The sequence below is a fragment of the Protopterus annectens genome, chromosome 2.part2 (assembly GCF_019279795.1).
Source record: "Protopterus annectens isolate FY-2018-M chromosome 2.part2, PAN1.0, whole genome shotgun sequence".
NCBI classification, from domain to species: domain Eukaryota; kingdom Metazoa; phylum Chordata; order Ceratodontiformes; family Protopteridae; genus Protopterus; species Protopterus annectens.
This window is the reverse complement of record NC_056730.1, coordinates 1140292247-1140304666: the sequence shown is the minus strand read 5'-3', so window position 1 is coordinate 1140304666 and position 12420 is coordinate 1140292247.

Genomic DNA, 12420 nt, shown 5'->3' with positions numbered 1-12420 from the left:
TAAAATGAAGATTTTGTGAAAGGACCTCTGGATAGGATGCTGAATCAGCAGGTCATTCAAGTAAGGAAATATTTGGATCCCATGAAGCCTGCAAAAAGCAATCACAGGAGCAAGGCATTTGGTGAACACCCTTGGGGCAGTAGAAAGGAAAAAGGACAAAGCATAAAACTGAAAATGCCAGAAAGCAACAGAGAAATGCAAAATCTTCCTGAAAAGAGGATGAATTGGAATATGTCGATAAGCATCCTTGAGCTTCAGAGACACCAGAAAGGCATGAGGGAGCAACAGAGGAAACAGAGTCTGAAGGGACAACATCTGAAAGGAAGTCACCTTCAGAAAAGTATTTAGATGAGAGAGGTTTAGAATCATTCTCCAAGTACCCTTTTTTCTGTGCACTAGAAACAAACTTGAATAAAACCCCTTCCTCCTTTGGGAGAAAGGCACCTCTTGAACAGTACCTTGAGACAAGAGATCTTGAAGATCCTCTGGGAAAAAAGGAAGTTGTTCTCAAGGAGGATGAAGAATATCCATAAAAGGAGAATGGGATATCCACACCATGAAGTACCCCTGATGAATGATTGACAGAATTCAAGAATCCTGGGTGATGTGGATCCAAATATGAAGAGAAAGACGAATGTGGCTGGGAACAGGTGGAAAGTCAGACAGTACCTGGTTTGTCAGGAAAGGAAGGCTTTAGAATCCCTGCAGACTGAGTGGCCTTAGCAGGAGGAGCCCCTTTACCACCCTTTTTACCTTTAGCAGGAAAGCAAAATCGCCTACGAACAAAGGCTTGCTTAGAAGGGTAGTGTCTCTCAAATTTAGTCACAATAGAAACAAACACATATTTAAGCTCCTGTAAGGCCTTACCCTTGTTCTGAAGAGTCTTAAACAAACCAGCAGCTGCTTCCCCAAACAAAAGTTTATTATTTAGAGGAGCATCCATCAACTTAGCCTTAATATAATCAGGTAAAGGTAGAAGCCTAAGCAAAGAATACCTCCTCATTACTGAACCAAAAGCAGTATTTATTTATTTATTTGTTACTTTACATTTGTTGACCGGGCTAGTCTAGCTGGATATATGTCCATTTTCAGTAGAGGCCCGGGGAGAAAAGCTCCAACTATTTCAAATAAAGTTCACATCTACAGAAGTACATATTTAGAATGCAAATACATTTACCGTAAAGAAAATAGACATTTTAAGTGGTCACACATTTATAAAGTATATAAAAAAACTACAAAACTATTTGACTAGACTTAGTATAATTACTAATGAAGTTACAATTAAATGTTGAGAAAGAATAATAGCTAAAAAGTATAGTATAAATGTAGATAAGAAAGGAAGATAAAAGGAAAGTGAAATGGAGAAGCAGTTGAGTAATACATCTAGTAGTAATATATGTCACTTTTTTGAGAATACAGTAATAAGTAAGACTATGATGGAGAGGTAAAATGTTAGTTGTTAAGATGAAATTATTTCAGAGATGAGAAGGTAGGTTGAATCAAGTAATAAGAGTAAGTTGGTCAGTCAGGTTTAGTACAGGGGCACATCCAATGTGTTTTCAGGAAGAGCTTAAGTTTGTTTTTAAACAGAGTAATAGAGGGAAGTGTGGAAAGTTCAGAGGGAAGTAGGTTCCAGGTTTTTCCAACACTATTAGAGAAGCGATAGTCTCCAGCTCTATTGTTTGATTTATTGATATATACAAGAAGTTTTTGTGAAGATCTCAGGGACTTCAGGTTATAATAGGGGTGAATAAGGTTAGATAGGATGGGTGTTTTGGCAGGTTGATAAAGTATTTTATGGGCGATGGCCAGTTGATTAAATTTCAGCTGCTGCTGTAATTCAAGCCACCCTAGATGCTTTAGATTAATACAGTGGTGTGTTCTGAAAGGGTTACCTGTGGCAAACCTGGCTATACTATTGTAGGAGTTTTCAAGTTTCTTAAGGTTATTTTTTGACAGATTAGTAAATATGGGTGAGGCATAAAGAAGGGTAGAGATTAGATGGGTGTGGGCAATAGTTATTCTAGTTGCAGGAGTGAGGAAGGGTTTGATCCTATAAAGAGAGCCTATTTTTTTATTAGTAGTTTTTAAAATGTTGTTGATATGGGAGTCAAAGTTAAGGTTGTTGTCTATAGTGATACCTTGCAGTTTGGTAGTAAGATCTTGGGATATGAGTGTACCATTATTGGATGTTACAGTGAAGTCTATTGGGGGAGAGTTACTGGTAGGTGTAAATAGGAGAAGTTTAGTTTTTTTAGGGTTTAATAGGAGACAGCATTTTGTAAACCATATTTCTAAAGAGTTAAATATGTCTTGAGAAAGGGAGTGAAGTTCTGATACAGATGTGGCTGAGCATATAAGTGTGGAGTCATCAGCGTATTGTATACATGTAGCTTGGGGAACTACTTGGTGAAGGTCATTGATGAATATAGAAAACAGGAGAGGGCCTGGTATGGACCCTTGAGGGACACCAATATTAACAGGTAGATGAGTAGAAAGAACGGTGTTCCAGAGCACAGCTTGATGTCTGTTATTTAAGTAGGACTGGAACCATTTTATAGCTAGTGGGTCAAGAGAAAGAGATTTGAGAATGTTTATGAGTATAGTGCAATTTACCATGTCAAAAGCCTTGGGCAGGTCAATGAAAAGTGCAGATGAAAGCATGTTAAGGTTACGGTTGTTACTGATAGTGTCAATAAAGGAAAGCAGGGCAGTAGTTGTGCTATGGGAAATTCGAAACCCATGTTGGGAGTTGGAAAGCAGGTTATTATGGAGAAGGTGGTCTAGCAAGTGCCTTTGGATACATCTTTCCATGATCTTAGATAAAGGAGAAAGTAGGGCTATGGGACAATAGTTGGAGAGTTCAGTGGAGTCTCCCCCATTATGAAGGGGAATAATATGAGAGACTTTCCAAAGTTTGGGGATATATCCTTCAGTGATGGTTCTATTGATGAGAATGGAGATGGGGTAAGCAATAGATCTGGCTGCTAACTGTAAGTATTCTGCGGGTAGTTGGTCAGCAGAAGGAGTGCATGGTTTGAGTTTTTCGATAAGGGTGAGAATAAATGCTGTTGGGACAGGTTGGAAGAGAAATGGAGGTGGTGGGTTAGAGTCAGAATTAGATATAGTTACGTTTTGAGGAGAGAGCTGACTGGCAAGAGTTTGAATTGCTTTGGTGAAAAAGGTATTAAAGGCATTAGCAGCTTGTTTAGGATTGTCCTTGTCAGTGCCTTGAGGGTTAGGTGTGATAGATTGGCCAGGATGTCATAATTGATTAATACTTGACCAGACCTTTTGTGGTTTATTATGGTGGGTCTGCTGAGATTGTAGATGATAGTTTTTTTATCAGACACTATAGATTTTTTTTCATTTCTCAGTTGTTTGTAGTTTTGGAGGTCAACAGGGTTTTTAGTTAAGCATGATTTATTCCAGTATTTATTTCTGAGATGGATTTTTTTGCTTGGTTTCCTTAGAAAGCCAAGGAGCAGATTTAGTTCTTATCCTGATAGAGCAGGTAGGAGCATGGTGGTTGAGTAAGGCTAGGAAATTAGCATTAAAGAAATCAACAGCTTCATCTAGAGAAAGGTGTTTTGGGGGGGGGGGGCAATTACATGCTCTAAGTTCACTTAGGAATAGATCCAAGTTGAAGTTTTTCTTGGTTCTAATTGGTTTTGAGCCTGATAATGTAGGTTAGTGAGTGGTCACTTATGTCTTCAGGGAAGGTTCCAGAGTCATAAGTCTGGGGCTGATTATTAATGAGTATCCAATCTAAGGTTTCTTATTAGTCTTGTTTATTCTAGTAAGGGAGGTAATAGTTTGGGTAAACCCATAGAGATTAATATGGCTAGTAGGGTAGTTGTTGCAACATTTCCAATCAATGGTAAAATCACCTAGGATTATGGTTTCTTGGAGAAGGTTTTGAGATAACCAGCAAAGGATGTTTTCAATGGTAGTAATTTTATTGCCTGGAGGAACATAGATGCAGATAATATAGATAGATTTGACTGGGTTTAGCTGAAGCTTGGCAATAAGTATCTCAGCATTAGAGTCTTGAAGAGGTTTTTGGTTAAAGATGGTTATTTGAAAATCAGATTTGAATAGAACTGCTACTCCACCACCTTTCTTGGCTACACGGTCAAGACGTAAGATGTTGTAACCAGGTGGTATAATTTCATTGTCTTTAGTTACTGGTTTTAACTAAGTTTCTGTTAGACAAATAATATCAAATGAGTAGAGTTCCAAGAGAGCATGGAGTTGTGTTATTTTATTATTAATGCTACGTGTGTTGAGGTGAGCTATTAAGAGTGAGTTGGGAGGTTTTTTAAGTAGGTGAATGGCATAGGGATTTGGGTTGACGAGTTGAGTGTTGATGGAGGTGTTTGGACCGGGGTTTGGGTGAATATCTCCATCCTTTAGGGAGAGGAGTAGTGTTAGATATGTAGTATTAGTATATTTACTGAGAAGAAATGGATATCTTCTGGTATTAGGGAATTTATATCTAATGTGTGCTGTCCTATGGTATTTAGGTAGTAGATAGCTGGGTGTGGATGCAATGTTGAAATGGTCAGTGTGAGAGGCTAGTGAAGAAAAGGTAGATTGTTTAGTAGGGTATAGAAAGTTTGAATCTATTGGGTGTTCATAGGAGGTTAGCAGGTATGCTAGAGTTAAAGGAGGTAGAAGTGTGACTATGAGTATCCCCTGTAAGTGGACTAGGGTGGAGGGTTTATTCATTGACATGGTAGATTTAAATTATTACTATAGGTACAGAGGTAAACTCGGTATGGTAAAGAAAGATAAAAGGAAGAGGTGGGAGAGATAGGAAGTGGTGGAAAAAAGGCGGGAAAATAGAGAAGATCGTTTAATGGAAATGTGATTGTGATAGGTGGAATGGAGAAGGGGTGTGGTTTGACAGGTATAAGGGTAGGACCTCTGGGGGTGGGTGGGAATTGGGGGTAGGGTAGGGGAGCGGAGTGAGCCCGCAGGGAGAACAGAGCGGGTTAGAGCAAGTAAAAAATTAGATCCCAGAGACAATCAGAAAGCTACAGATTGTAGAGGAGCTCTAGGTAATTCCAGGTGAGTGGGGAGTGCTATTACAATAGATAGTTTACAGGAGATAGTTGAGAGGGGAAAGGGAATATAGCTAACAGAGGGGGTAGTAATAGAAATGATGAGAAAAAAGAAGAGAAAATAATAAGTAATGAGGGATATAATACTAGAGAAGAGAATAAGGGATATTAAAAAGCCAAGTTTAGGGTGCCACCTAGTGGACAACAGCTTGATTACAGCAAGTTGGCAAAGTAGAAATAAAGAAGAAAAAACTCAATTAATAGAACCAAAGGAGAGAAAAGTTAATAGTTAGGGTGAGAGCTGGGACTGGTTGCTGGGAACCTGGCTCAGGAGGGAGACTTAAAACATACACTACCTATTTTTATGTCATAAAGAACAATTCTGTACACAGTTTGGTCAGTAGCTCTAAAAGTGGTATCTGCTGCATCATAACTGCATTTTATAGAATAGAAAACTACTTGAGAGGAAGTCCCTAGCAAGGAAAGAGCAGAAGATTTAATCTCAGAGTCTGGAAAATCAGAAAAAAGTTGACAAGTCTGAGAAAGAAGAGCCAACACATACCTAGATATATGTGTCTGATAATTAATAGCCCTAAAAGCTCGGGTAGCCGAAGTATAAACCTTCTTACTCAGCATGGTCATGGTTTTGCTGTCCTTGTCAGAAGGCAGTAAATTGGATAAGGAAGCAATTGAGACCCCATATCAGAAAATGGATGTAGGCAGACTGATGGTTTGAAACAGCATTTGGACTAGCAGCAAAGACGTTTTGAGGATGGTACACCTGAACTTCACCTTTATTCCCTACTCTACATGAGGAGTGATTGGCTGACATTTAGTGTACCTTAAAGCAATGGTAGGCTTTTGTAGACTAGTCGGACGTCAGCCTTCCATGGCAGGGAATCCCATACGTAATGAATACTGCAGTGGTGAATGTAAGGACCTCTTATGATATCGTTAGAGGCTGGCTGTAGGTTTTGAATCCCTTACACTACACATCTGTTGTACACAGGCCAAAAGAAAACACCATAATGCCACATGAGTCTACACCTTCACATTAAAATACTACACAGATCATCAATTGAACAACTTATGGAAAGCATCAGAAAAATTCAGTATCTGTGAACAGGCCACAGAGAGTATGGATCTTTTTTATATTGAACCAGTAGTTATAAGAATTGTGTTAAGAGCCCTCAATGAATAACAGGAAAAGGACATAGTACATACGGATAAAGTAATCTGTAGGTATACCACAGAGTGTATGCAGTCACCCCCAAGGCATGCTGATAATCCATACTGTTCACTTTTGCTATGTAAATCTGTCTATATAACTGGATATGGCAAATTAATGCACGTCCTTAATGCAGATGGCAACACCTATATGCATAAAGATAAATCAAACAGCACTTCAGTAAGTCTCACACATTTGTCTTAAAGCACACATTTTCAATAAGAATTAATCTAAACAGGTACATTTGACAATGAGTAATATTAACACAGGTGATATTCCCCAAAACAGAAATGTTAACAGGTGCCAATTTACCTTATAAGCTACCTATGTCTCGGGTATCACTGAAAGGAAGACCAACTAATTTACATCCATCTTTAAGTACCATTTGCGCCATACATAATTAATACATTTTATTAAGATTCCAGGCTTTGGAATTCCATTTGTGCATGTCCACTTAAGTTCTTGAAATTCAGCACATTAATCAATAATTCTGTGTAACAGGAAGGTGTTCTGCACAAGTACCCAACAGGCATTGATAAATGGTACCATGTGTAGCACTTACCAGTTATTTTCCAGTTATATGATAAAATGACATAAGTGTCACTCTTAAATATTGATTTTAATACATTTACAGATCAAACTGTTGCTAACTGCAAACTGACTGGGACCTCAGTGAACATTTTTCCATTTATACTACATTTTCCATTAGAGTATTGAGATGGCTACTTCCAGGAGGCTACAACATGTCCAGGTGCACAACTGGACTGAGGAGGAGACCACACAGATGTTGACTGTCTACACCGGAGTGAAGCATTGGATGACAGCAAACCAAAGAACTTTACTATGCTTAACATTTGCAACTGGATTGTGAGGGAGTGCCAACAATGTATGGGGATCTACCGGACTGGACTATAGGCTTGCCACTACTACAATGACCTGCATCACAAGGATGCAGAGGAGCTTTTTTGGGGGGGGGGGGGTCACTGAGGTGCAGAGACAGATAGAGGATCCCTACAGTAACAGTAACAGTAACAATCTTATGTATAGCTGAACATTCCTATGGAATTTAGAGATACATTTGTGTTCCCAAATATATCTGATAAATGGCTTTTGCAATCAAGTAGCTGATCTGACAATTAGTTCATCAGGATAATTAAGAACACATGGCAACTGTTGTCCATATAAGTATGGGTTCTATTGCTTGTTGTTAATTTATTTACTAATGTTTAAAATAAACATAATTCAAAATTTTGCAGACGTATATCTGTTTTCCAACATATAACAACATCGCTATACACATCCACTATAAACTATCACTGATACCTATAGCACCTAAGCCACTGATGACTCCTCATTTCATATTTATCCATTATAGTATGACAGTATTGTCTACTCTAGCTGTATATGTCTGAATAGTAACTCATTAATAACTTCTTTATTTCATTTCTCCTAATAAAGTGAGCGTTCTTGCTACAGTTCCATTTGTTTAAGCCAAGAGGAATGCCTGTTTGACTTATAACACACGTTTTCAGTATGTGTTGTTAGCTGTTATTTCTTTAGAATATAATGGCCAATAAGTGTTAGAGATTTCTGTATTCATCCATTAGCTGCTGGAATATGGATAAACACACACAGTACCTGTTTGTTAGGAAAAAATACCTGTTGCCTGTTAACTCTACCAGTAAGGAAACTGGCTAGCATGCTGTGGGTTCAGATCCATAGTGGGGAAATATATAATTACATTGTTATCTTGATTCATTTCATGCATAGTCGAATATTCTTTTCTACTTAACTGCTTATTGATATTAACATTTATTTTATGCATGGTGATGAATAACTTTGTTATTTGCCGAATTCCTACAAATATATTCGTAATTTGTAACAGCCTGCTAATAGCAGTTCTTTAAGTGCAGGGTTAGTAAAGCTTGCAACAGACTGTTATATGTCTGACAAAGCTTTGTTCAACTTTGTGTTATTTTCTAAAGTGCTGTCAAATGTTGTTTTGTCATTCATTATTAAATTCACTTCAACAACAACTCATCCTTATCTTTTGAGGGAGTCAGATGGTCAGAATTACAGATGAAATGCAGAACAGGGAATTATGGTGATACATGCATTTGATTTGTGATGTGCACTTTACCAAGGAATATCTTTAAATGTAGTCCTCCCAAATACTTTACTGTGTTTCTGATGTACAGTACGTTTTATCTCTCTGTTAACAGAAGCTATGTGATACATGACACTGTCCATTATCTGAGGGATAAAGGTTTTCCATTGTTATTAGTGGCTGTGACCACTGTGCTGACATGAATTAATCCTGCTAAGTATTTACCTACATACCCAGCATATGTTCTTTTTTGAAATCCTAAACCATAATCCATATTAGTAGCCCATCCACCATCAAGATGATGTCATAATCTCAAGTCTTTTCACTGCATTCATAACAAATAGGCTCCAGCTTGATGGATTAGCTAGGTAGGTGGCAACATTAGAGTCTGGCTATTTATTAGAATTGTAGGTTTGAATCTCATGTTTTCCAATCTGTGTTCAAAGATACAAAAGCCGTTGTGTAGCACTGAAAATGTGTATGGTGATTACCTGATGCTCTTTGAAGCTAAATGTCTTAAAACCTGATCAGTGCAATGTATAGCCTTGTTATTTGAGGACTGCATCATTCATAGTTGCTTTTTTTTTCTTTTTTCTAGGCAATGAGGACAGGGATGAAATCATGCCCAGTGTATTACATGAATGCACATGCTTAAGGACCAGCAGAGGGAGAGAAGTATGTTGCTTAATTTTTCTGTTTTGTTAAATAAAATTCATCTGATCCATGTTACAGGCCTATATTTTTAGCATTACCTTTTATATTGCTTAGAATGCCTGAATACCCATTGTGTATCAGTAAGGTAAGTACAATAATCACACTATGCCTGTGCTTAAAAGGCTCGTTGAAATATAAAAATTTTGAAATATCATAGGTTCATAGGTTTACAGGAGGTTACTAGGCTAGCAGCCCTAGAGCCTTTACAAACCTAGTCATGTTAATCCCAAGTCTCCCCATTTGTTATTTTTGGGTAGTTCACAGAAAGAATTTATGAAAACAGCAGGTCTGTGATCAACACTGGCTACCCCTGTTCATGAGAGACATGGGTGCCACCCTAGGGGCAAAGTTGTGGTTTCCATCCAATTATCTAGGTTGCGTTTGAATAGGGTCAGTGAGGAGCTCTGTTTTACATGAATAGGAAGTCTATTCTAGAGGTGCGGCAATGTTTGGGAGGCATATCTGTCTCTCCAGCATGTTCTGTTAATGTCACAAGTAAGGTTGGAATCCCTAGAGTGAGTGGGACTCTTGTGCCATTTGACCTGTGGGTTTGCAGCATTTCCATTAGGGCAGGGTTGGAGATTGCCCTATAGGCCAAGCACAAGTCAACTCTCAGCAGCCTATAAGATACAGAGGCTTTCAGCCTGTCCATGTAAGTCATGGGTTGGAGTCCCTGTATTTTCTTAGTGAGAATCCACTGAGATCTCTCCAGCTGCTGCAGGAGTCTGGTGAGGTACAAAGGGTGCATTGTACTCTTTTAGTGGTCTGATGAGGATCAAGTACAGTGGAGTTATAGCATCCCTTGACCTGGATACCATGCATTTGGTTATGAGGTGCACTACATAGAAGGCTTTTCTTGCCACTGAGGAAACTTGGTGGTGAAAGTTCAGATTGCTATCAACCTGTGTTCCCAAGTCTTACATCATCGGGTTGGAACTCGGGGGGGGGGGGGTGCTGTCAATATTGTAATTTGTAGGGAAATCCATTTTGCTAAAGGGAATAATAATTTATTTTTTTGCATTTAGTTTTAGACCATGGCTTTGGCACCAATCATTTGTTTGTGTTAGCCCTTCTTGTAATATGTTGACATAATTGTGGGATTCAATGATCATTTAGTATCAAGTCATGTTTTCTGAAGTTATTTTTTGTAATGTTGGCTACAACCTAAATGACAGTCAGGTTTGTGTATCTATCACACACATTTTCAGCGGATGTTTTACATAAAAGTCCATAGTGCTTTACCTGCTGCTTGTGTCTTTGTGTACTTGTATGCGTAGATGTGCTTGCCAGTGAACAATCTGTTATGCATACCCGCCCTATTCAAAGACTTAATGGGTGTCTGCTGTGTCGGTGTTTACTGTTATTTACAGACTGTGTGGCATGGCCTTCAGTTCAACATCGGGATTGCATCTGCCTACAATACCTATTTTTTTACAACATACTTGTAACCTGTGTTTGTAGATACTTGTGCCAATAGGCATTTCATTGCAACATTTCATAATCAGCAGGCAACAGAATGTTTGCATTTTACAGGCTACTAACTGTAGGTAGTTCATGCATACAGTTGCAGACATACAATACTGTTTGTACAACCTATACTAGATTCCTATATGGCACAGACTGTGATGATTGAACGTTACAACTAATTGTTACTGTTGTATTCTTTGTATTGATGTTGGTTCAGCCAATTACCATGCTGCCTAGCTCAGATGGTTGTCATATGGCTTGCCTAGTTTCCACAATATTGTCATCTCACTTTGTCTTCATTTTAACAGTAGCAAAGCTGCAGTGGTACAGCGGTAGTGATGTTGCCTCACAGCAAGAGGTTCTCCTGTTCAATTCTCAGCTGGAGTGCTTTCTGTGTGGAGTCTGCATGTCCTCCCCACGGTCAAGATGTGTATGGGTGTGCCTTCGTTGAAGGTTTGGTGTCGGGCTGGCAGCTCAGCACCATAAAAATCTACTGCCAATCATTAGCAGACCAGAGTTCTGCTGTGGTGACCCCTAACTGGGAAAAGCTGAAAAGAAAGGCTTGGGAGCTTTTCGTATGACTCGTTACTTTCAGAGATTACAATTTACATTCCCGCACAGACATAACTGCTCAGGGAACACATGCAATGCAAAAAGGAGTGGAAATAAAGGCATGCTGTCAGACACTCTGCTGAAACAATTTACTGAGGCAGACAACATTATTAAAAGCTGCATGTCCCACTAAAAATAATAATGTTATCTTGACATTTACAAAGTTTTATTTCACTCATGATAATGTGCCATGAGGCAGTGTCAGGAATGATTCCATTCAGATGTCAGGATATGTTACATCTGCTTGTGTTGCATATACTTGCCCTGCTTTATGCTGGCCAATAAGAAACCGTGCAGGTGATGTAATCTTTTCTGCTGGAAAGCTGTGTAATGCAATCCACTGCATGCCCTTGAGTGAACTGCTCTCATGGTTATGGATAAATTCTCCCTGACGTTCTGTTATTGGTCTTGTCCATAACTACAGATAAAGTGACATTGGGAAGGTGTTGTGTGCATTAGGACTCATTCACTAGTAACAATTGTGTTTATTACAGTTGTGCTACTTTCAAATGTTTGCACCATTTCAAACTGAGCTGTGTTTTAAATAAGAACTTTGATATATGCTTCTACACCTTCAGCCACAGATTTGTATTTGCAGAACTCACAAGTCGATGGGATGTTAATTAATTTATTTTAGACTGCAGATGTGCACATCAGTTTAATTTTAAGGTCAGGTATGATCTTCATGGGAATGTGTGGCATGATAGACATTTGCTTTTCACTGTTTTGGTTTTGACTGCTGACAAGCATCGCATATGGTGGTACAATGGACTACGGTCATAACATATTTTAACATTTCAGGGGGAGTATTTTCTGCCTGCTCATTGTGTCACAGTGAGTATGTTTTGTAGACAGGTAGTACTGGGTATGCATATGTCATTTCTGTCATGTTTTACAATCCCTCTTGACACTGCATGGGACCCGTGGATGATCGCCAATCAGATGCAGATGGCGAGTGCATGTCAGGCCACTACCAAAGTCTTCAGAGGATGACAATGATGAGGACGATGTTGATGAGAAAGCTGAACCCACACCTGCATGAGCCATCATGTCTGCTACACCTCAGAGGAAACAATGCCAGGACCAACACAGAAATGATTATCAGGAGGAGATCTGGGAGGTTGTGACAGATGTTTTTGAAGACAGAACAGGGACATGATGAGGAATTTCTTCCAGGACATGGCACAGACTATGCACAACTCATTCGGGGAAATAGCCCAGGATAT